Source organism: Lemur catta, chromosome 18 (genome assembly GCF_020740605.2).
Source record: "Lemur catta isolate mLemCat1 chromosome 18, mLemCat1.pri, whole genome shotgun sequence".
Lineage (NCBI taxonomy): Eukaryota > Metazoa > Chordata > Mammalia > Primates > Lemuridae > Lemur > Lemur catta.
Genome location: NC_059145.1, coordinates 29,495,575 through 29,518,179, shown reverse-complemented (window position 1 = coordinate 29,518,179; position 22,605 = coordinate 29,495,575).

The window sequence follows — 22,605 nt, the reverse complement described above, 5'->3', positions numbered from 1 at the left end:
AGGCTCTCCTACATGTAGCCTATGCACACCTTCATCTTCACTTTTTTTTTTTTTTTTTTTTGAGGCAGAGTCTCACTTTGTTGCCCGGGCTAGAGTGAGTGCCGTGGCATCAGCCTAGCTCACAGCAACCTCAAACTCCTGGGCTTAAGCGATCCTACTGCCTCAGCCTCCCGAGTAGCTGGGACTACAGGCATGCACCACCATGCCCGGCTAATTTTTTTCTATATATATTTTTAGTTGGCCAGATAATTTGTTTCTATTTTTAGTAGCGACGGGGTCTCGCTCAGGCTGGTCTCGAACTCCTGACCTCGAGTGATCCACCCGCCTCGGCCTCCCAGAGGGCTAGGATTACAGGCGTGAGCCACCGCGCCCGGCCCATCTTCACTTTTAGTACACTGATTTAATCATCTGTTAATTTCTCTTTTTCCCCCTCTCTAAATTGTAAGTCCTTTGAGGGCAAGATTCAGATCTCTTGTATTTGAGTATATGCCCAATGTCTAGAACAAACTGGTGCATGAGAAACATTTGTGACATATTTTTGAAGGAAATTAAGGATGATTATTTGAAATGCTCCATAGGAAGATTAATAAAGATTTCACTTGTATCTCACCTCTGATTGTTTATTAATGAGTGTCTGGAGCACTGTGTTGAGAAAGATTCTGCGGTCATGTAGAAGCTTAGCAGGAAGGAGTACAGGGAGTAATTAGCAATGTAAGTGGGGTATGGAAAGATCTATTTCTAGACTAGATACTAAATCCTCTTGTAGTTCTAACATTCCATGTAGGGAAATGCAATTATTTTTGTCCTCAAATCTCATCCTTAATACTTTATTCTAAAAATCTGATACTTTTTATTAGTAAATTAAATGTGACTATGTTGCACAATCTGCTGGATAAAAAAACAGAAATATCCCCTCTTCAGTCTGCATCCCTACCCCTGGATCCTGCCAAGATCAAAAGTTCCTTATAGAATTCTTCATGGATTTTTACAAATACATCAACGCAATTTTATGATAATATAAGGCTGTTAGATTTGAAATGACTTACAGCACTTTCATCTGGGGACTCACTTCTTATCCGAGTAGCATTCAGAGACAAATATATACAGCCCACATTTTCATTTTATTTCTAGTTTCATGTCTTTGGTTTTATTTATAAAAAGCTACACATTGTTTGAAAATGAAAACCTTTCGAATATGTATTATTACATTATTTCTCCAATCTTCCTTTTACAAATGGACAGCTATTAGAGTTAAAGAAATTACTAGCTAGGCTAAAAAAAATTAATGATGCCTCAGAAGAAAGACTAACAGGATATATTTGAATGGGGAGTCTGGAATCATTGTAGCCCACATTTCAGAGAAAAAAAGGAAGACATCTATAAATTAAGTACAAGTATGTTATTATCCATGTGGGTAACATAATATGTTGGTATATCACAGTGTTAATTTACCAACAGATTGATCCATTGGTGTTGAAAGCGGACTGGAGATGTTACTCCCAGAGAGATACTTTCATTTGGGCTGTTTAGGTTTGTTCAAAAGATTACAAGGCCTCAGAGAGTTAGCTATGTACTTATCTTAAACTCACCCTGAAAGGTATAGAAACAATAAATGAGGAATTGAGACTTTTATTAAAATCTAAGTGATACTACCTTCATAAAGGAAGAGAAAAAATATTCTAATTCCTTGAGGATGGGGGAAGAGAACTATGAATGCTTTTTTCATATGCATGTATGCAGAGAAGAGTTGATAAACGATGAATATGATGGAAAACAATTTTGCAACCAAGGCACAAAAGAATACTACCTTGAATTTTATAGAAATTTTTGTTTTTTAAAAACATGCTCACATCCATTATTTCATTTTATCCTCCCAAGAAACCTGTAAGGTAGGTAAGTCAGGTTTCATTATCTCCAAGATTTATCTGACACTCTTACCACTACTATTTTATGAAAGGGTTCATGGATCCAGAGAGAAGTATTACTTGTATTATGGCTATAACTGGTGACTCACAAAAATTGGAGAAATGAATAAACCAGTATGTATTATGAGGGCCAGGGACACTCCTTCTTACCCTGGGAGTCAGATTTCCCTTAAAAATATTTTACTAGAAAAATTAGCAATAAATGCATTACACTTGTTTTACTGTATTGAAGTGGGGATCTCCAGACAAACCACTTTTGTCTTGCCAGGATGGGGGCTAACTCTCAGAAGTGATCCCAGTGACTGCGTGCAACAAAAGCACTGGCCCATAATTTCCTTACCTCCTTCCGAACTCTTTCTCACATTTAATCCTCTCTCTGGCCTCTAGAAGATCAAGAACCAAGAGGCGGGGATAGGAACATCTTAGGTGAGACGATGCAATTCATAGAAATTGCCCTGTGCAGACAGAGTCTGTGTTTCTATTTAATTTAAAACTAATATACATATTATTTATTCCATGCCTTATTAGAAATATAAATGAAAAACCCTTATTGAATGCTAATAATATACCAGGCAGAGTAAAGAAATTTGCATATAAAAACACTAGCTTAATTTCAATGTGTGCTCTTCTTTTACAGTAAATAGAGGCCCTCCTCTAGGGGAGGGGAGGGAGGGCTCACAGTCAGTTCTGTTCACCAGCATAATCCGTGCAACTTGTTTTGGCTAACCACCTTCTCACTGTCCGTTGACTTGTGGCTGGTAAGTATTTTACATACCATTCCTGACATAGTTCATAGTGTTTGCTATTTTATTCTTTTTACTTGTCTATATGCCTGAAATTACACACACATGTGTATATATGTATATAGTGAACATATATGCATATGTAAATAGTGTGATATATATAAATTTTTTTAAGAAAAACAGGTATCTCGAAGAATTTCACTTTGTCTTATAAAATGGAAGGGACCACTATATCAGGGAATCTGTGCTCCAGGGCCCAGTAGGTTCAATACTCCCACAACCCCTCTTTTTTTCTTTTCTTTTTTTTTTTTTTTTGAGACAGAGTCTCACTCTGTTGCCTGGGCTACAGGGCCATGGCGTCAGCCTAGCTCACAGCAACCTCAAACTCCTGGGCTTAAGTGATCCCACTGCCTCAGCCTCCCGAGTAGCTGGGACTACAGGCATGTGCCACCATGCCCGGCTAATATTTTCTATATATATTTTTAGTTGTCCGGCTAATTTCTATTTTTTTTTTTTTTAGTAGAGACGGGGTCTCGCTCTTGCTCAGGCTGGTCTGGAACTCCTGACCTCCAGTGATCCACCCGCCTCGGCCTCCCAGAGTGCTAGGATTACAGGCGTGAGCCACCGCGCCCGGCTGCACAACCCCTCTTAATAAGTTCAGATCTTGGGCTAACATGGCTAAGAGTGTCTCTACTGGGTCTCAGGACTGAACTCAGTTTTTCCACAGATGGCTTACTTTTTTTTGGAGGCATTAAGAATATTATATAATATTATATCATAAATTTACACAAATGTAATTTGACCACATTCCAGGATGTCTCTACTAACTGTTGTTTTACCTGCAGTTAAGCAAACATGGCCAAAAGGTATTCTTTCTCCTCCATTTTCCCTGTCAGCTCAGTCTGGCTGGGCAATACTGTTTGGGGCCCATAGTGCAGATAGAACTGAGTTTCAGTTACCAGTAATTCACAGTTTCACAATGAGAGGGGAATGCCATCTCCTCTCCTGCCCTCCACCCGCTGTGTGTTATGACCTAGTGGTTAAGAGTCTGGGTTCTGGAGTTGCACGAGCCCGGGAGTTATACTCCAGCACTGCCCCTTGCTAACTGAGTGACCTTAGTTTCCTGATTTGTAAAATGAAGATACCAAGGACCTACCTTAGAGGATGGTTGTGAGAATTAAATGAGGTATGCTTAGGGCACAGTGCACAGCCTGTAATAAGTTCTCAGTAAATGTTAGGAGGGAATATTTACACAGTTATTAAATATTGTCCTTGACCTGACAGCAGTCAACTTTATGAGAGGTGGAATACACTAGTCTAAAAGCCTCATTTGCTGACACGTTTACTAATGACACTTTTAGACAGAGCCCAAGGTGGGTGCATACCTATACTGACTTCTGAAGCCACATTAAAATATAATATTGACCCTTATACCTTTTATAATTACTAAGTTCCTACCTGTACTCCACCATTGTATCTCACACTCACCTATATACCCTTCTGTGTGATTATTTTGTCCTGTCCGTTATTTTGTCCTGTCTCAGAGAATGGGCACCTGAGAACAATAATATTTCCTTAATCTTAGCTTCAGCCACTCTAACTCCACTGAAATGTTCTTCCACTGATGGCCCAGGACTTCCTGGGTGCCAATAACAGAACATTTTTCAGTCCCGATTTTCCTGGGTCTATTTCTCCATTGGACCCAGCTGACTACTTATGTCTTCTTGATACTTTCCCTTTCCAAGATGCTGCTCATACCTTATTCTCCTCCTACCTCTCTGAAGATTTCTTCTTCTTTTTCTCTGTTCAACCACCAAACATTGATACTCCCACTGGGAAGCAGCAGCTCATAAGAAAGAGGCACTTGTATATGTGCTGATGTAAAAAGATTTCCAAAATATTTAATGAAATGAAAACAGCAAGGTGAACGTACTTACAATTTGCTGTCTTTCTCACTTTATCTTTAAATGGTCCTCCCATGCACATGTGTATTAGTTTCCTAGGGCTGCCATAACAAAGTACCATAAAGTAGGTGGCCCAAAGCAGCAGGGATTTATTCTCTCACAGTTTTAGAGGCTAGAAGTCTGAAATCAACTTGTTAGCAGGGTTGGTTCCTTTTTGGAGGCTCTGAGAGAACATCTGTTCCTTGTCTCTTCCTAGCTTCTTTCTGGTCCTCGCTGGCAATTCTTGGCATTCTTTTGTTTATAGATACATCACTCCAATTTCTGCCTCTGTTGTCACATGAGTATTAGTTTCCTAGGGGTCCCATAACAAAGTACCATAAACTGGGTGGCTCAAAGCAGCAGAAATTTATTCTCTCACAGTTCTAGAGGCTAGAAGTCTGAAATCAGCTTGTTGGCAGGAGCCTTTAGGAGGTGATTAAGTCATGAAAGTGGAGCCCTGATGAATGGGATTAATGCCCTTATTCAAGGGATCCCAGAGAGCTGTCTTGTCCACTTTCTGGTGTGTAAGGATCCAAGGAGAAGTGGGAAGTCTACAACCCAGAGGAAGGCCCTCACCAGCACCTGACTATGCTGGCATCCTGCTCTCACACTTCCAGCCTCTGGAACTGACAGAAAATAAATTTCTGTTGTTTGAGGCACTCAATCAGTGCTATTTTGTTATGTCAGCCCTAGCAGTCTAACACACTCTGTCTGCAAAGGGTCGTTATTCTCATGAGTGTAGCTCCCCTTCTGTGCTGAAGACTCCCAAATCAATATCTTTAGTCCTGACCTGTGAAAGGCTTCAAATGTGCTTCCTGCTGAACATATCATTTAACACATCCGCAGCAAATTTATCACTGGATTTTCCTACTCGATCCCCACCCTGTATTCAAAGACTACTCTGCCCAGACACCCAAGCCAGAAACCTGGGAGTCCTCCTGAGGACTCCTTCTCCCTCAGCCCTCACACGCAATCAATCACCACCCTGCTGATTCTATCTCATTAATTTCTCTCAATCCAAGTTCTCCTCCCCATCCTACTGCCACTGCTTAAGTCCAAGCACTCATTATCTCTTACCTGGGCTACTGCAGTAGCCTGCTAATTGGTCCCCCTGCATCCAGTCTTGACCCCTTAAGTCCATCACTTCCAGGGTAACTAGATTTATTTATATAAAATGCAAATTGGATTATGTTGCTGTGCTGCTTAAAACCCGGGCCTTGCTTCTCCTCCCCTCTAGTTCCTCAACCTGCACACGGGACACCCCATCGCCTGCCCTAGCCAGCCTGCCTTCAGCCCTATCTCTTGCCTCTCCTTGCTTTTAATGCTATGCTGCCACCATCAAACTGCCTGCAGACACTGGCTCGCAAGTCTCTTCCTCTGCTGTGCTAGTCCCTCTGCCAGCTGCCCTTTCTTCCTCTGCCTGTTATCAACCTTCAGCATGCATTCCAGGTGTATCATACCTACCATTAAGTTTCTTTGAATCCCAGGTGAGGCAAAGTGTTCTTTGCATGTGTGAGCAGAGCACCCTGAGCACATTGCTCTCTTAATCCTTTAGTTGTATATATTAAATATCAAATTATGTATCTGTCTCCCTGACTGTAAGCAACTGAGTGACAATATCATGTATTTTAAACCATGTATCTGTAGTGCCTAGCCCAGTCTCTGGCATGAAGTAGTTGCTAAAGAAATATTAGTTAAGTGAAGAAAGGAAAGAATATTTTACTATTCAGGAATTTCTGCAAGCTGTTCATTAACAAAGGAATAAATAACCATTTGGTTGTAATTTAATAACATCTCAAAATACTTATTTTGTATAGACCGGGGCTTCTCAACCTTGGCACTGTTGCCATTTGTGCTGGGTAATTCTTGGTTGCAGGAGCTGCCCCGAGCATTATGGGGTATTTAGCAACATCACTGGCCTTTACCCACCTGAATGCCAGTAGCTCCCCACCCCCTATTTGTGACAACACAAAAGGTCTCCAAACATTGCTAAATGTCCCCTAGACAGGGAGGGGAAGTGTATGAGGGGTAAGACTGCCCACTGGCATAGACTGAGCTTCAATGTCAATTTTGAGTTTCATAATACCTGAAAGACAGAGATTCCTATAACATTTCATTTGGTTCCTCAGGATATCAATTATTCTTTCTAAGAACAAAACTGCCAGTTTATCGTGTTTTTAAAGGCATTTATATCAACTGTATGTAAAACTTTTAAGAGTTTTTCTAACATAATTATCTTGTAAAAAGATGAGATCATGTCATTTATTGTTCTATAAAAATGTAGGGTTGTTTTTTTAAAAAAATATATATATGTGCCGATTCTCATCTGTAAAGGAAGGAGGCCTATAATTTAACTTGAAAGCTGCTCTCTGGCTGGAGAGAGGGAGGGAGTGAAGAAAGATGAGGGAGGAAGAGGGAGGAGAGAGGGGGGCTATTTTAAATCTAAAATTTGGAGAGTTTTTATGGTAACTCCCCGTTTCCTTTGCTCCCTGCATGATTCTAACCCACTAATATTGATCAGTGTGGTCAACATTAAACAAAGAACAGTGAACTCTGTTACACAGCCTGGTCAGACAAAGGCCAATCCAATATTCTGGTTGACAGAGTTTCCAATATTCAAAGTATTCCACTATTAATAAACACACAGAACATGAAAACTACACTAAAATATTTTAGAAATTCTTTGAGACAAAGGGAGCACCGCCCATGTACTGGGAATGATGGAATTCTTGAAGTGAGCCACACAGACACGATCTCTCTTCTTTGAAAGTATATGGTCTAGTGGGGAGCGGGTATAAAATGAATGAAACAGTCACAACGATGGGGGTATAATTACAAATTGAATAAATGCTGTGCAAAAAAGTGATTAAGGAAGATGACCTAGAATTGGGAAAGTGACACTGGAGATCTGAAGAAGGAATCTAAGGAAGTGACTGAAAGAGACAGAAGAGCAGCTGCAGGTAGCAGGGACAGTATAAGCAGATTCCTGGCTGGAGGGAGCATGTCTGGGAACTAAAGAGAAGAGGGACGCTCATGGAGCTGGGAGGTAGGCCAGAGCCTGGAGGGTCATGTCGGTGTGAATGGAAGGGCTATCTGCTGATGCAGAGTTTAAGAAGCCATTCTGGCAATGTTGTGAAGTGACTGGTAAAGCAGGTCGGAAGGCATGCAGGGAGACTTTAGCATTTGACCTACGCAAAGGTCCTCATCGTCTTTTCAAGCTCAGGCAAAAGATGTCCTGTTTTACAAAATATATGAACCTTGAAAACACTATGTTAAGTGAAAGATGCCAGCTGCAAAAGATCACCTATTGTGTGATTCCATTTGTATGAAATGTCCAAAGAGGCAAATCCATAGAGAATTGTGGTTGCCAGGTACCGGGGTGAGAGAGAAACAGTAGTGAAGGTGAAAAAATTCTAGAATTAGACAGTGGTGATGGCTGCACAGCTTTGTTAATATACTGAAAACCAATGAATTGAACATTTTATAAGAGTGAATTTTATAGCATGTGAATTACATCTCAATAAAGCCCTTACCCCAAAGGAAAAACTCTTATTATATCTTAGGAGAAAATAGGTTCTAAATTTCCTAAGTAAAAGCAAGGTTAAGAGCTGACTTTTAAAATTCTTAATTTTAAAGTCATGTTCTTTAAAATCCTCCTTGCATTCTAAAATTCAATTAGCTGAAATTTAAGAATTATGTTGAAATAGAGGCATTAAAGAAGAACAGCTGATCAATGATTGAGAGAGAACTCCATAATTCCCAAATCATAGTTTTCGTTAAGAAAAGTTTTAACAGCACCAGACAGTGGGAATTAGATCAATTGGAATTTTACTATTTTGTCAATTTAATCAAACAGTGGATTTTAACTTTTAGCACGATTTTCATTTTCTACCCAGACAGCCACTTAGCAGATATGTGATATCAATCTTGATTTCCAACCTCAGCTTTCTGTATGAATTTAATGGGGAAGTAATTGTGCAAGAATGTGTTTAAAACACAAATCTCAACTACCCTATTATTACATTTACAGCTGATTACCAGGTTAATTGCCTTTATGTTATGCTAGAATATCACTAACACTGTTCTCTCAAGGGGTGCAGTATAATATAGTACGGGATACATGGAACAGCCTCTAATAACTATGACACTGCCTTATATTTATTTTTAAACTCAGATTTGCATTAAAATTATTATCTAGAACAAAAAACAATGTGCAGGGTCATTGTCTATGTTGGGACTCTTTTTGGTGTAACAGAAAATCCAACACAACACAATGTAACTGAAAATAAAATTTCTTGGCTTACTTAACTGCAAAATTCAGTGGTGGTGCAACCTTCAGGCACAGCTAGATTCAGTGCTGTCTGGTTTGTTTTCTGCTAGGTTGGTTTCATTTTCAGGCTCAAAGTTGTCCCTCCTGATGGTAAAGTGGAAGCAGCAGCTCCTTCTGACTCTCTCCCCAGATTTTTAGCAAGAAACTCACTCGCCATGTCTCACGACTTCTAACTGAGCCATGCACTCAATCGTGGACCAACCACAATGGCCAGGAGAATAGGGCATGCTGATTGGACCTGAATCACACCCTTGGAGAACAGGAGCCCACTGGAAGCAAACAGATTGAGAGAGCAGGGAAGGGATGAATCTCTACGAGAAAAGCAGGTATTGTTGCTAAAAGAAAGGAGAATGGAGGCTGTCAGGGAAAACAACAAATGTCCATTGAAACTTCAAGTTAAAAGACAGGCCGGGAGCCAGGGCAATGGGAGGCAAACAGATAAGCAAGCTGGGGAAGTGTAGTGGACCTGTTGAGAGTATCTTCCCAGCCAATTACCCCTCTCTGAGACTTTCTCCACTCAACTCATGGTTTGAGCCAAATACCTTCCACTGGCCCCACTAGAGCCACTCTAGAAACCCTGCTTTCTGTCCTAAGAGGCTGACTTGAGTGGACAAAAGCAGTAGTTCCTGGTTGGGTTTGGTGGGTGGGTAACAATGGCAGGAGAGGGCCTGAGGAAGGGGTCCCTTTGGGGTAGCTGCATCCTTAAGCAACCACCACAGCTCTTTTCGTGGCTTCTCTCTTTAATTGAACTTCCCTTCCTGGCTCTGAAAACTGTTCCCACTGTGTATCTCATCAGGCCTAGAGATGGTAAGGCCTCCCTCTGTTACAAGACCGGGGGTGCTACACCCTGCCAAGAGCTATGGAAACAATCCCTTCTTTAAACCCTTTTTGAATTATTGTAATTTGAGTGCACCATCTGTTTCCTGCTGGGACCCTGACAGATACCGGTATTGAGAGTGGCAGCCATAGTCTCACTGCAGGACCTCACTTTCTAATATTAATTCTCATTCTCATAGTTATCCTATGAGATAGGTATTATTACTCCCTATTTGACAGATGAGGGAGCTGAGACGCAGCATCTCTGGCCTGAACCACAACTTCTACTCTTGCCCTCTTACAGTTTTTCTCCACCCAGCAGCCAAAACATCATTTGTTCTACATATGTAGCAAGGCTCTGATGAGGAGCCAGTGAAATAACACACAAAAAAACACAGTAAAGAACCTTACAAACATGATACAATAGCTCACTGAATACATAGGTAGATCGATTCTCTGGTCACTTTCAGAATTAGACTCCTTGGGGTGGGAGGGTTTGGAGGAGATGTTGGAGAAACTAAGTCTCAGGATGTACTCCCTCTGGATTGGGCTCACTCACCATCTTCTCCAGAAAGTCTTTCTGATAGCCCAGGTTGGCTGAGTTACCCTCTCTGTGCATTCATGGTGTTTACCCCCCTCATCGCACTTATCCCATGTAGTGTTATTGCTCACTTTCTCTTCCCTAGCCCATATTCCACTCCATTATATTTGTCCATTTACTCCTCTGCCTTTTACTGGACTACAAGTTTCTAGAAGGCAAGAGTTATATTTATTATTTCTATATTTCTAGAGGCTGACACGCACCTATAGAAAGGTGCCAAGTACGTCTATGGAATGAATGACAATATCATTCTGAAGGAAAAACCACACCAAAGAGTTCCCCTTTAGGTAGTTCCCTCCCCAAAGACAGGCTGTTAGGAACAACAGCAAAGAGAGCCCTTCAACTGGAAAAGGATGGACCAGCTACTGAGATTACACCCAAACTCTAAAATTCTGCAATTCCAGATAACAAGGGTGTAATATAATCAAGGGTTTGGGTTAATAAATCTCAAACTACCTTATGTCATTTCTACTAGCAGTGATTAAGTAACTAAACTTATTGTAGATAATAAGAATCAGCTTTCTCATCATTGGAGAAAAGACTTTAGTGGAAAAACGGATGAAATTCAAAGAAGGTCCTTAATCTAGCTAATAGTATCCTACCAATGTTAGTTTCCTGGTTTTGATCACTGCATTATGGTTATGTAAGATGTTAACATTAGGGGAAGCTGGGTGAGGAGTAATGAAAAAGTACTATTTTTAAAACTTTTCTGTAAATCTCAAATTAGTTCAAAATGAAACTGCCCTATGGCACATTCTTTTAAAGCATACTCTTGGAATCTAAAGTAGGTGATAAAATTTCACCAAGACATTCACTGGGGTATAACACATTAATAGCTTGATGTGTTATTCAGGATCACAGAATTTTAGAGTTTGGATGTAATCTTGGCGGTCACAGTCCATCATGCTGCTCTTGATGGAATCCCCTTGGTACTGTCTTTGACAGCCTAAAGCCTTCACAGGGACATCTCTAGGGACAGCAGTGTATCACTGCTCCAAAAATGAATTGCTGGAAGAGCCTGAATTGCTAGAAACATCTTTCTCCTTCTGTCCAACAAGCTATCATAATACAATCTATCATAAAATCTTCCTCTTGTTGATTCTCTGGACCCATGGTGACCCTACAGATACACAAGGAAAGTCAGCACCATCTCTCCTGTGGTTTTTCTCCTTCAAGCAAAGCAACCCAGTGCCTTTCCAGATGACATTATGGTGTTTTCTTTTCTTTCTTTCTTTCTTTTTTTTTTTTAGTTAAGGTCACAGGACAAGGCATCATGACGTTTTAATAGAAGCTTTGATGCCTTGATGCAGCAGTTTCCCAACTTTTTTCTTCAGCCACAGTACTCTTAGTCTAAGAAAGTCTTATGTGAAAGTCAGTATGTAAAACAAAGAAAGGTAAAACTTCTCTGCTGGAAGTAGCAGGTGAGGGGTCCAAGGACGATTTGATCCCACTCATCCCCTTCCTTTTTGGTCCTTGAAGTACAGCCTTGGAACCTTTAAAATTTCCTAGAATATAATCAAACAAGCTCTTTCTTAAACCAAAGGTGTGATAGGACACAGAAACTTCAGATCCCAAAACAGGTTTGCGGCAAAAATGTTTTTGAGTACATGTCTTCTACTGTCCCCAAATTGTACCAGGTGGCTAATTCCTGATGGAGCTATTTGTTGGGTCATACACAGTGATGATCATAACAATACTAACTACAAAGATTTTAGATTTGACTTTATATGTATCAATTCAAGAACCACATGATACGGATGTTAGGATGGTCTCATCTTATAAATGAGAAAGCAGAGGCAGGGAGGTAAACCAAAATCTAGACAAGTGCAAGGGCTGCGCTTTTAACCCTGATCTCTCTGATTCCAGATTCATCCCCTTAACCACTGTGCCTTTCTGCCTCTTGGGAGCAGAAACATAGAAGGATTACGGAACTTCAGCCCTCTCACCCCCCTCACCTTGCATCGTTACCTGTACACTAGTCACTTTCAATCTGGGAGTCATCCCAGTGGGGATTCATTAGGCAATTCATTGTAAACAGCCTGTCCCTGACATCAATCCTCTCCAAATATAACACACATTCCTTCCCTCAGATACACCTAAGTTCTCATTTAAACAGCATCACCTGGAAATAAATTGCTCCGAGGTCCTAAAGATTAAGCATTCTTAGCATGGCTTGCTTGCAGGTGAGGAAGGGTCGTCTGCAGGCACCCCCAAGCTAATGTCCAGTAGAGCAGAGTTTTGCACTGAGCCTGAACTCCACTTGTGGCTCTGACCTATGGCTGTTCTTTCCCTTCAGGCATGGCAGATGCCTGGTGAGCCTGAGTCAGCAGCCTCCCTTTGCTGATGATAACACGTTTCCTTTCTGAGGGACCTTCCCCACTTAATCCCTGTGGTTTGGGCCAGCAAACCCCACTTTCCCAGCTCTCCCCCAGAGGCTGACACCTGGCTGACCCTGGATAATCAGCATATTCCCAGTTCCATGTGATGCAAACCAGACCAATGGGACTCAACATCAGGACATTTGTTGGATCCACTGGAGATGATCTCTTTTTCCCTAGGGTTTCTCAGCTGAGCAGCTGTAAATCCAGCAGACACCTTGTCACTGGGAGAGAACCAGCCAGAGGTTGAAGCCAAGGAAAAGAAAACAAAGCCAAGAGATGAAGAGCTAGATTTCAGAAAATTTCACTTCAAGCTCTGCATCCAGCTGTGCTAGGGGTGGACCCTGTACACTGAGAGCTAATAAATTCCCTTTGTATTTTAAATAGGTCAAGTTGGAAGCAAGGCCTTCAAATTCTCTATAGGGTTTCTCTTGTTCATCCTATATAAAATTATAACCCTCACCTCATCCTGGTACTCTCTAAGCCCCTTCCCTCACTTAATTTTTCCAAAGCACTTATACAATCTAAAACATTATACTAATATATTTTACACGTTTACCTTATTTATTTTCTATCTCCCCAACTAAACTGTAAATGCCATAAAGGCAGAGTTTTTTGTCTGTTTGCTCATACCTATACCTTGAACGGTGCCTGGAACAGAGTAAGTGCTCAGCAAATATTTGTGGAATGAATAAATGAAATAACTTGCAACTGAAAGAGTTGTGATTAACTCACATGGATTATATGGAAATAATTTTTGTCCATTGTAGAAAGGGCCTGGCTAGAGAGAGTCAGGCTGGAAACTTTTCTTACGGCTTAACATGAGGCAATTTCTTTCCTGCTTTCAAATATTCACTGAAGAAACATTTACTGAGCAACTATCTATGGTAGTTACTGTGCTAAGCACAAAAATAAATAAAACATAGTCCTTGCCCTCCAACGGCTCTTAGTCTTATACCACAGCAAATAAACATGGGTGAGAGATCAACCAGCGTCGACGTTTGAACATCCATCCAAACGAAGTCAGAGTACTCAGATGTGCCGCTTCCCTCCCCTCTTTCTCTCTCCAAGTCTATAGGTTTACCTGCAAGCTCAGAGTAAGGAGTCACAAATATCCCAGTCTAGATACTGGGTAGATGAGTTAGAAAGACAAAAATACAGCTCAGTGGAGGAGAGAGGGGTGAATTAAAAACTAAACTGGTCAGGTGCGGTGGCTCACACCTGTAATCCTAGCACTTTAGGAGGTTGAAATGGGTGGATCACTTGAGACCAGAAGTTTGAGACCAGGCTGAGCAACATAGCCAGGCCTCCATCTCTTAAAAAAATATATATATATAGAAAAATTAGCCGGACGTGGTGGTGAGTGCCTGTAGTCTCAGCTACTCAGGAGACTGAGGCAGGAGGATCTCTTGAGCCCAGGACTTTGAGGTTGCAGTGAGCTATGACAACATCATTGCACTCCAGCCTTGGTGACAGAGAAAGACTTTATCTCAAAAAAAAAAAAAAAAAAAAAAAAACAAGAAAAACTAAATAAAAACTCAGTTTGAATTTATGTGGTAAATAAGCCTGTGAAAGATACGTTCATGTGAAAGTGGTAAGGCGGACTGAACACCTGGCATATCAGTCCGTCTCTTTGGGCTATACGGAAGCTATTTCTAGTAATTTGAGAAGACTGTAGGATCACATATGGCAGTGAGGGAAATGGGAATCTCAGAGAAAGCACAGCCAACTTGCTTGTCAGTATTCACCAGGACTGAACTGTGGCTCATTTGGGAGCCAAGGAGGATCTAGCCACCTGGTCATCCTGTGGCCTCCTCAACGGGAGTTGCTCATCTAGAGCTCGCTGTTGGCATGACCCAGGTGCTCTTGGACTCTGCTTCTCTTGGGTTTCTTTCTTTCATTCTTTTTCTTATTCTTTTCTTTTTTTTCCTTTCTTTCTTTCTTTCATACGTTTATTCAGGTATAACTGACATTTAAAATTCGCAGTTTGGTAAGTTTGGACTTATGCATATACCTGTGAATCCATCGGCTCAATCAAAAGTGTGAACATCTCTGTCACTCCCAAAATTTCCTGAACCCTTTTTAATCCACCCCTCTGTCCCTCCCCACTCCCACTCCCTGTCCCAGGCAATTGCTAATCTGCTGTCTGTCACTACAAATCAGGTTGCATTTTCTAGATTTTTTTATAAAAGGAATCATATAATATGCATTCCATTTTACTACCTTCTTTTATTCAGCATACTTATTTTGAGATTTATCTATAATATTGTGTGTATTATAGTCCATTACTTTTTACAGCTAAGTAGTATATACTGTACTCTATCTATATACACATATATATAGTGTACACACATACCCAATTTGTTCATCTACCTATCTGGTGATGACTATTTGGATTATTTTCAGTTTGGGGTTATTATGAATAAGTCACTATGAACATTTGTATATAATCTCTACATAGACATATGCTTTCATTCCAGTTGGCTAAATACTTAGAAGTGGGGTGGCTAGATCACTTAGTAAGCACACATTTAAAATTTTAAGAAACTTGCCAAACTGTTTTCCAAAGCAGTCATACTATTTTACATACTCACCAGCAGTTGTGTGACAGTTCCAGGCCCAGATCCCCACCAACACTTGGTATGTCAAGTTTTTAGCTTTAGCCATGTTAATATTTGTGATGGGATTTATTCATGGTTTTAATTTGCCTTTCCCTAATGAATAATGATGTTGAGCATCTTTTCACATGCTTATCTGCCTTCCATACATCTCCTTTGGTGAAATATCTGTTCAAATCTTTTGCTCATTTTTATACTGGGTTGTTTGTTTTCTTATTAATATATTTTGAGAATTCTTTATATATTTTAGATATAAATCCTTTCTCAGATATGTGATTTACAAATATCTTCTTCCAGTCTGTGGTTTATCTTTTCATTCTCATAGCAGTATCTTTTAAAGAACAGATGTTTTTAGTTTTAATGAAATACAACTTATCAATTTTATTATGGATTATGCTTGTGGTGTTATATTTAAGATAGTTTTGTCTAACTCAAGGTCACAAATATTTTCTAATGTTTTCTTATTTAAGTTTTATAATTTTTGGTTTTATATTTAGTTCTATGGTTCATTTTGAGCTAAGTATTATATATGACATGAGTTATGGATTAGAGTTCACTTTGCTGCCTATGAATATACAATTGTTCCAGCACCATTTGTCAGAAAAAAATATCCTTTGAATTGTCTTTGTCAAAAATCTATATACAAATATGTATAGGTCTATTTCTGAAATCTCTTCTGTTTCATTGATCCATTTGTCTATCTTGGTACTAATACCATACTATTTTGACTACTGTAGCTTTAAAATAATTCTTGACATCAGGTATTGTTAGTTCTCCAATTCTGTTCCTTGTTTTCAAAGTATGTTAGGCTATTAAACAAAACAGCCCGTTGGGATTTTGGCTGAAACTGGATGTGATCTATAGATTAATTTGAGGAGAATTGACACCGTAATAATATTGTCTTTCAATCCATGAAAGAGTATACCTCTCTGTTTATTTATATCTTTTTTTAATTGATTTATTTATCTATTTCTGAGACAGAGTCTCACTCTGTCTCCCCAGGTAGAGTGCAGTGAAGTCGTTGTAGCTCACTGCAACCTTAAACTCCTAGACTCAAGCGATCCTCTTGCCTCAGTGATCTGAGCAGCTGAGACTACAGGAGCACATCACCAGGCTTGGCTGATTTTTCTATTTTTTGTAGAAACAGGGTCTCACTATACTGATCAAACTGGTCTCAAATTCCTGACCTCAAGTGATTCTCCCACCTCAGCCTCTCAAAGTGCTGAGATTAGAGGCATGAGCCACCACACCCAGCCTAAATCAATTATTAATGTTGTGCTTTTAGATTTTGCAGCAGGAAACTTCTCTGTGGCTGTGGGGGAGGATGAGCAAAAAAGAATCTTGCATAAAAAGTCAAGTATTTATTTCTGCTGGCATTTCTAAATACAACCATATGGTCCTAGAGGCCAGAGTGTTACAAATTCCACCTACTACAGGAAAATCACAATTCCTAGGGGACCATATGTCTAATGATGTATCCCAGCCCTTTAATTTACACTTTGGTCTGTCAGAAACTCTGCTTTTAACTGGTCTGTTGAGCATAGAAGGCAGTACAGGCCCAGGGACACTCAGAGTAAATAACAAGTATCTCCGGTGAGTGCCTATCTTGGAGGAGAGTTGCAATTTTGTGACTAGGCCACCACCCACCAAAAAGCACATCTGAAGCCTACAACAATCTTAAAGCCAGGCATTTAAAAGCCAAGTTTGCTTGGTTAATTGTGGTGTTTTTCAGCATAATTCCCTATTCATTTGGTTTGTCTTTTATTTGCTTCCATTCATTCATTCAACAAATATCCACGGGAACTACTTTGGATCTCAATGCTAGGGTGGCAGTAGGGGTGAGAAGGAATATCAAGTCTATTATACATGATTCCCCCTCATAGGCAGGGGAAACACACGCTAATACAGTATGGATAAAGATACAAAGTGAAATAGTCCACACTGTAATTTGTAAAATACAAGGCACTCTTCCAGTGTTTTATTATCTTATAGCTCAGAAGAAGAGACACTATGGAGAGTGTCTCACAGAGGATGGAGAGGCATTTGACTTGGTTTTACAGGTGAACAGGCATTCCTTCCCCAGGTAAGAAGACATAGGAGGGAGTGCGTATTGCCTATCTACTTTTCCAAAGACCTTAATGTAGTATGTTGGAGGGAAACTGGAGAAAAAGCATCCAGTAGAGGGGTGTTACAGATAGTGTTTTCCAAAAATGGCCACATCCTCCATCAAGAGATGGAATCTAAGTCTCTCCTCTTTAAATACAGGCTAGCTTTTGCGACCATTTCAACCAATAGAGTACGGCAGACAACCCTACCTACAAGGTTAAGTCATAAAGTTACATTCCTGCCCTTTTCACCAGGACACTCAAGAAGAAGCCCTGAGATATGTAAGCACTCCCATTGCCTTGAGGGTACCATGTTGTGAGGAAGCCCAACCCATGCAGAGACTACACGGAGAACCCCTGAGACTATATAAAGAGAAAGAAATGTGTGGTTAGTCCCTGGCTGCTCCAGATCCAGCCATCTTTTGACTGCAAGTTTATGAGACTCCAATCCAGAACTACCTATCTAAGCCCTTCCCAAAGTCATAGAAACTATGAACGATAAAATAATTATTGTTGTTTTAAGTCATTACGTTTCAGGGCAATTTGTTACACACCAATAGATAACCAGAAGAAGGGGACAGGAAGTGAGTTGGCTATTTTCATTTTTCTCATTTCATATTAGATGGGACTGAGATGACTCTGATCCCACAGTGTAAAATAAGCAATTAGGATAAACCCAAGAGCAGGAGCAGAATCTAGAGAATTGGGCAAGGAGATAGTGGAGACCAGGCTCTACGAAGCCTGGGGGGCAAGACAAAACCCCCACTGAAGCAGAGTTGCTAAACTGAGACCCAAAACAGGGACTCACAAACAGGTGGCAAAGGCAGGGAACTTGCTATTCAAATCAGGTAACGAGGTCACAGGAAAAAAACAAGAAGTGAAACTTGAAGATGAAGAAGTAGCATGATGACACTGAGCTGTGAAGCTTTGGTGATAGTATTTCTCTAAACTGGAAAATCTAGAATGTTCTCAGAATCTAGAGTGGGGCCTATGATCCCACGTGGGTGGTTTAGATGGCAACAGAATCAAGGATTGGTGCCAGACAGGTTATTTCATTCTCTGTAGGCCTGATAACCACCTAACTCCTTCCACCTATAATCCAACAAAAGGCAAAAAAAAAGAGGCCACAACAGGCCAGGCTCATGCCTATAATCCTAACACTCTGGGAGGCCAAGGTGGGAGGATAGCTTGAGGTTAAGAATTCAAGACAAGCCTCAGCAAGAATGAGACTCTATTATAATTTTTAAAAATATATAAAAAGAAAAAGCCACAACAGACGTCTATAAGAAAAGAAAGTCAAGACAAAGTACGAGGTATCATGTGGGTATCTTGGAATAGCTTGTATCTACTGAAAAATCAAATTAGGGACACACCCCTAATTTGACAACATGTATCAAAACATGTTGGAAAATATTTTTAAAAGACAGAATAGCCTGCAAACATGTAAATAACACCAAAGAATGACTACTCCTGCAATGTCTACAACAGCTACATCCACAGATAAAAGGGGAACAACCAACAATCTAATTGAACAACAGATTGACTGAATTACATAATACCATGCAGCCTGTTTGACAAAATGAGGAAATACTCCCAAGATATTTTTTAGATTAAAAATGATATTTGATAAGATGAGGAAATATTCCTAAGATATTTTTGTAGTTTTAAAAGAAGTTTCTTAAAAGCAGGTTTTACATCTTTGTATCTTTAAACATGTCTGTAACAATTCCTTGCACCAGCAGGTCCTTGAGAAATGTTGGTTGAAGAAGTGAAGTCTGTAGTTAATTTTCAGTCAGGGTATATACTATGTGCCAGGTATGGTCTTCAGTGCCTTCCACATGTAAATTATTCTGCATCCACATAACCCTGGGTGGTAGTGACTATTACCTGCTTTGGACAGGTGAAAACAGGAGCAGAGGGGTTAAGAAACTCACCCAGTAAGTGGTAGTACTGGGACAAGGAGGGAGAGGCAGTCTGGTTCCATGATACTGTATAGCCTACACAACTCTTAAAACAAGTGATCTGAAAAACAAAGTCAAAAAATTAAATTTAGTTTTTTCCTTGCCAAGTTCTTACCCATATACCATTAAAGAAAAAATACCATTTATTTTGTCTCATGATTGTTGATAACAAACCTTCCAGAACTAAGGGCAGGGAAAATGATAGCAAAGATTTAGAATTAAGGGAGAGGGGGAGGGATCCCAAGGATATTCTTTGTTGACATTATTCATTTGTTCAGTGGCCACGGAAAATAAAGGAACAGGGAATATAAAGCAAGCAGAATGTGCAGTGGCTCACACCTGTAATCCCAGCTACTCGGGAGGCTCAGGCAGGAAGATCCCTTGAGGTCAGGAGTTCGAAGCTACAGTGAGCTATGATTGTGTCCCTGCACTCCAATCTGGGCGACACAGTGAGACCCTGTCTCTTAAAATAAATAAATAAATTTTACAAAAAGAAAGCAGAATGGAAAAAAAAGGAAAACAAGTTTCTAATTAGGTAATTTGGAATCATTATACAGGAAAAATGTCAGTAAAAATATTTTAAATGTATTATTCTGGGATCTTCTACTTCCCATTTTATCCATTTTATCTCCCATCTGTATGCATTTGATTCAGCATCCATTACACAGGTATAATCTGTTATAAAATAATTTAGGTCTGTTCAGGAAAATTTTTAAATCTTACTGTAAAGAATTAAAATGAATTAGGAACAGAGAAATAGCTGATCACCCCCTTCCCGAGGGATTCTGTCTCGTGCTGTTTCTCAGTTGTTTCTAGCCTCCAGTTAAGACCCCCAGCTCTGAAACAGGATTAACACTACATGCACATTTGCCACTTGAAATGGGGCGGGCGCCAGGGAGCTGTTATTTCCCTCCCACACCTCCCCTTTTCTCTGACAGCACTGGGAATTCGGACTGATTGGAAGAGTGGGTGGCGGGAGAGTGGGAAGTGTTAACCAAAATCCCCTCTCCCTCAACTTCTGCATGGCGCGGCTGCATGTACATTATGCCGCCCTGCTGCTCTCCGTACCATCCACGCCAAGAGCATATGGAGCGTCTTGATGTGCTTTAATTCATTTCTCCCTTCATTCTCACACTCAGAAGGAAACGGGTAAGGTTAGATAAAATTGCTACTTAATAAGGGGTTACTGAGTGTGTAATTGCTCCCAGAGTGTTTTTAGAGTGATAGTCCGCTGCTAGGAGCCAAGTTTGCTATAAAGAACCTTGCTAAACTGCCCAAGGACTGTAATTCCCACTGGTGGTTATTTGAGTAACATACCAAAGATTAAGGAGCATCATATATTAAAAGCCTTTTTCTCCCACCTCGTCTCAAACAGATCAGCAAACTCAGAAGTTCAAGGTTTCCATCCTTGAGTTGCGTTGGGATCAGGTCCTGAAGTTAGTGCTGAGGTGACTCTAGACCCTTCCTTCCCATAGCAATATTTACTAGCAAGTAAATGTGACCTTTGCCAGAGTGGTTGACAGTGTCGCTGCACTATATATAATTTTTTTAGAGCTTAAGGGATCTTAAGGATCATGATTGTGTTCATGTGCCCTATTTCGCAAGCCAGGGCACCCAGCTGGCATTAGAGCTAGTACTGCTGAGTGCTCACCTACTGCTCGTATCCATATTTCCCCAGGACAGAGACGCGGCATAACCTGCTCCTTGGTGAGGGGCACGCAAGCCATGGGCTCGGTCTCACCTGAAAGGTGGGACTTGGTACTGTTGTTTCTCCTGACGGAAACTTTGCAATTTTTCCATTATCCCAGAATTGGTGTGACTTACCCCCCACCACCACCACCACATAGCAGTCAAGGCTGTGGCCTGAGGGTGCCACGCGGAGACCGTCCAGGCCTCCCCCACGGGAGCCAGGCAGCGCCGCCACCAGAATGGCCGTGCCGTGCGCTCCCCACTACTGCGGGTGAATAACCTGAACGCCGCGAAAGAGCAGGCCGACTCCGGAAGTGGGTGCACTTAGGCTTCCGGTTGTTTCCCCAAATCCGGAGAGAGGCAACCTTCTCCGTCACGTCCAGTTCCGCTGCCTTCCGTGCGCCATTCCAAACGTGCTTTGCTGAAGAGAACAACGAAGGCAGAGAGACCTGCGTGTCCCCAGCCCTCGGGGTTGCGCCTGTTGTGACCCAGACTGCGTCGCCGCCTGAGTTCCGCCCTTCCCCCCACCGTCCCCACCGTCCCCACCACGGTCTGTGGAAAAATTGTCTGCCACAAAACCGGTCTTTGGTGCCAAAAGGTTAGGGAGCGAGCAATACTCTAGAATTTTAGAAGGTTTTTTGTTTTTTGTTTTTTGGTGTTTTATTTGTTTAATGTTTTTCCTTCCCTGGGGCCACCATTCTGGAAGATTACTGCCTTCAGTTAAGTCCCTCTGTTTAGTTGCTGTGGGTGAGTTACTTTTGTTCATTTTTACCGTAATTTACCCCTCAGGCCTTGAGGGAGGGACGAGCTATGCATCAGCTCTCAGGCAACCATCTTCACTGCAGCATCATTCACAGGAGAAATAACGTCACCATGAGCTTGATATGGCACAATAATATCGTCTCCTTTCTTGTACTCATTTTGTGAACTATCCACAACATTTTCAATCCATGTTGCTCAATGTGGCTCTAGGCTACCACCCATGGGAATGAAAGCTCGCTGGGGGCTTCAGGGGACCTCCTATTTGCCACTTCTTTCCAGCAGTATGGACAGTGTCTGGAAGGTGTAGGCAGTCGACAAGTTTGTTGAATAAATAATAGTCAAGCCTTCAGGGTACACTACTAATTATATTTTAATCACGTGGACTACCACAAAGTGAACTATGAAATTTGAGAGGAGGAGAAGGTGGTCTCGTGATTTGGTTTAGACATTTCACTGCTCACTTTTACTAATATGAACAATTAAATGCTATCAGACCACAGTCAGAAAGAAAAAAGTGATAAATAATAGCCAAGTTGGAACCTTGTTTACAAAGACCTAAGAGTGAGAATGTTCACAAAAATGATTATGAGCTAGCATTACAACTGTTCTTCTCGAAGCTCATTTGATTATAAGCAGCAGAAACCTACTCAAAGTAGTTCCAGTGAAAATGGGAGCTGGGGTTTGTTGTAATGCTACAGCAAGCTCACAGAATCCACCAAGAAAACATGAATAGC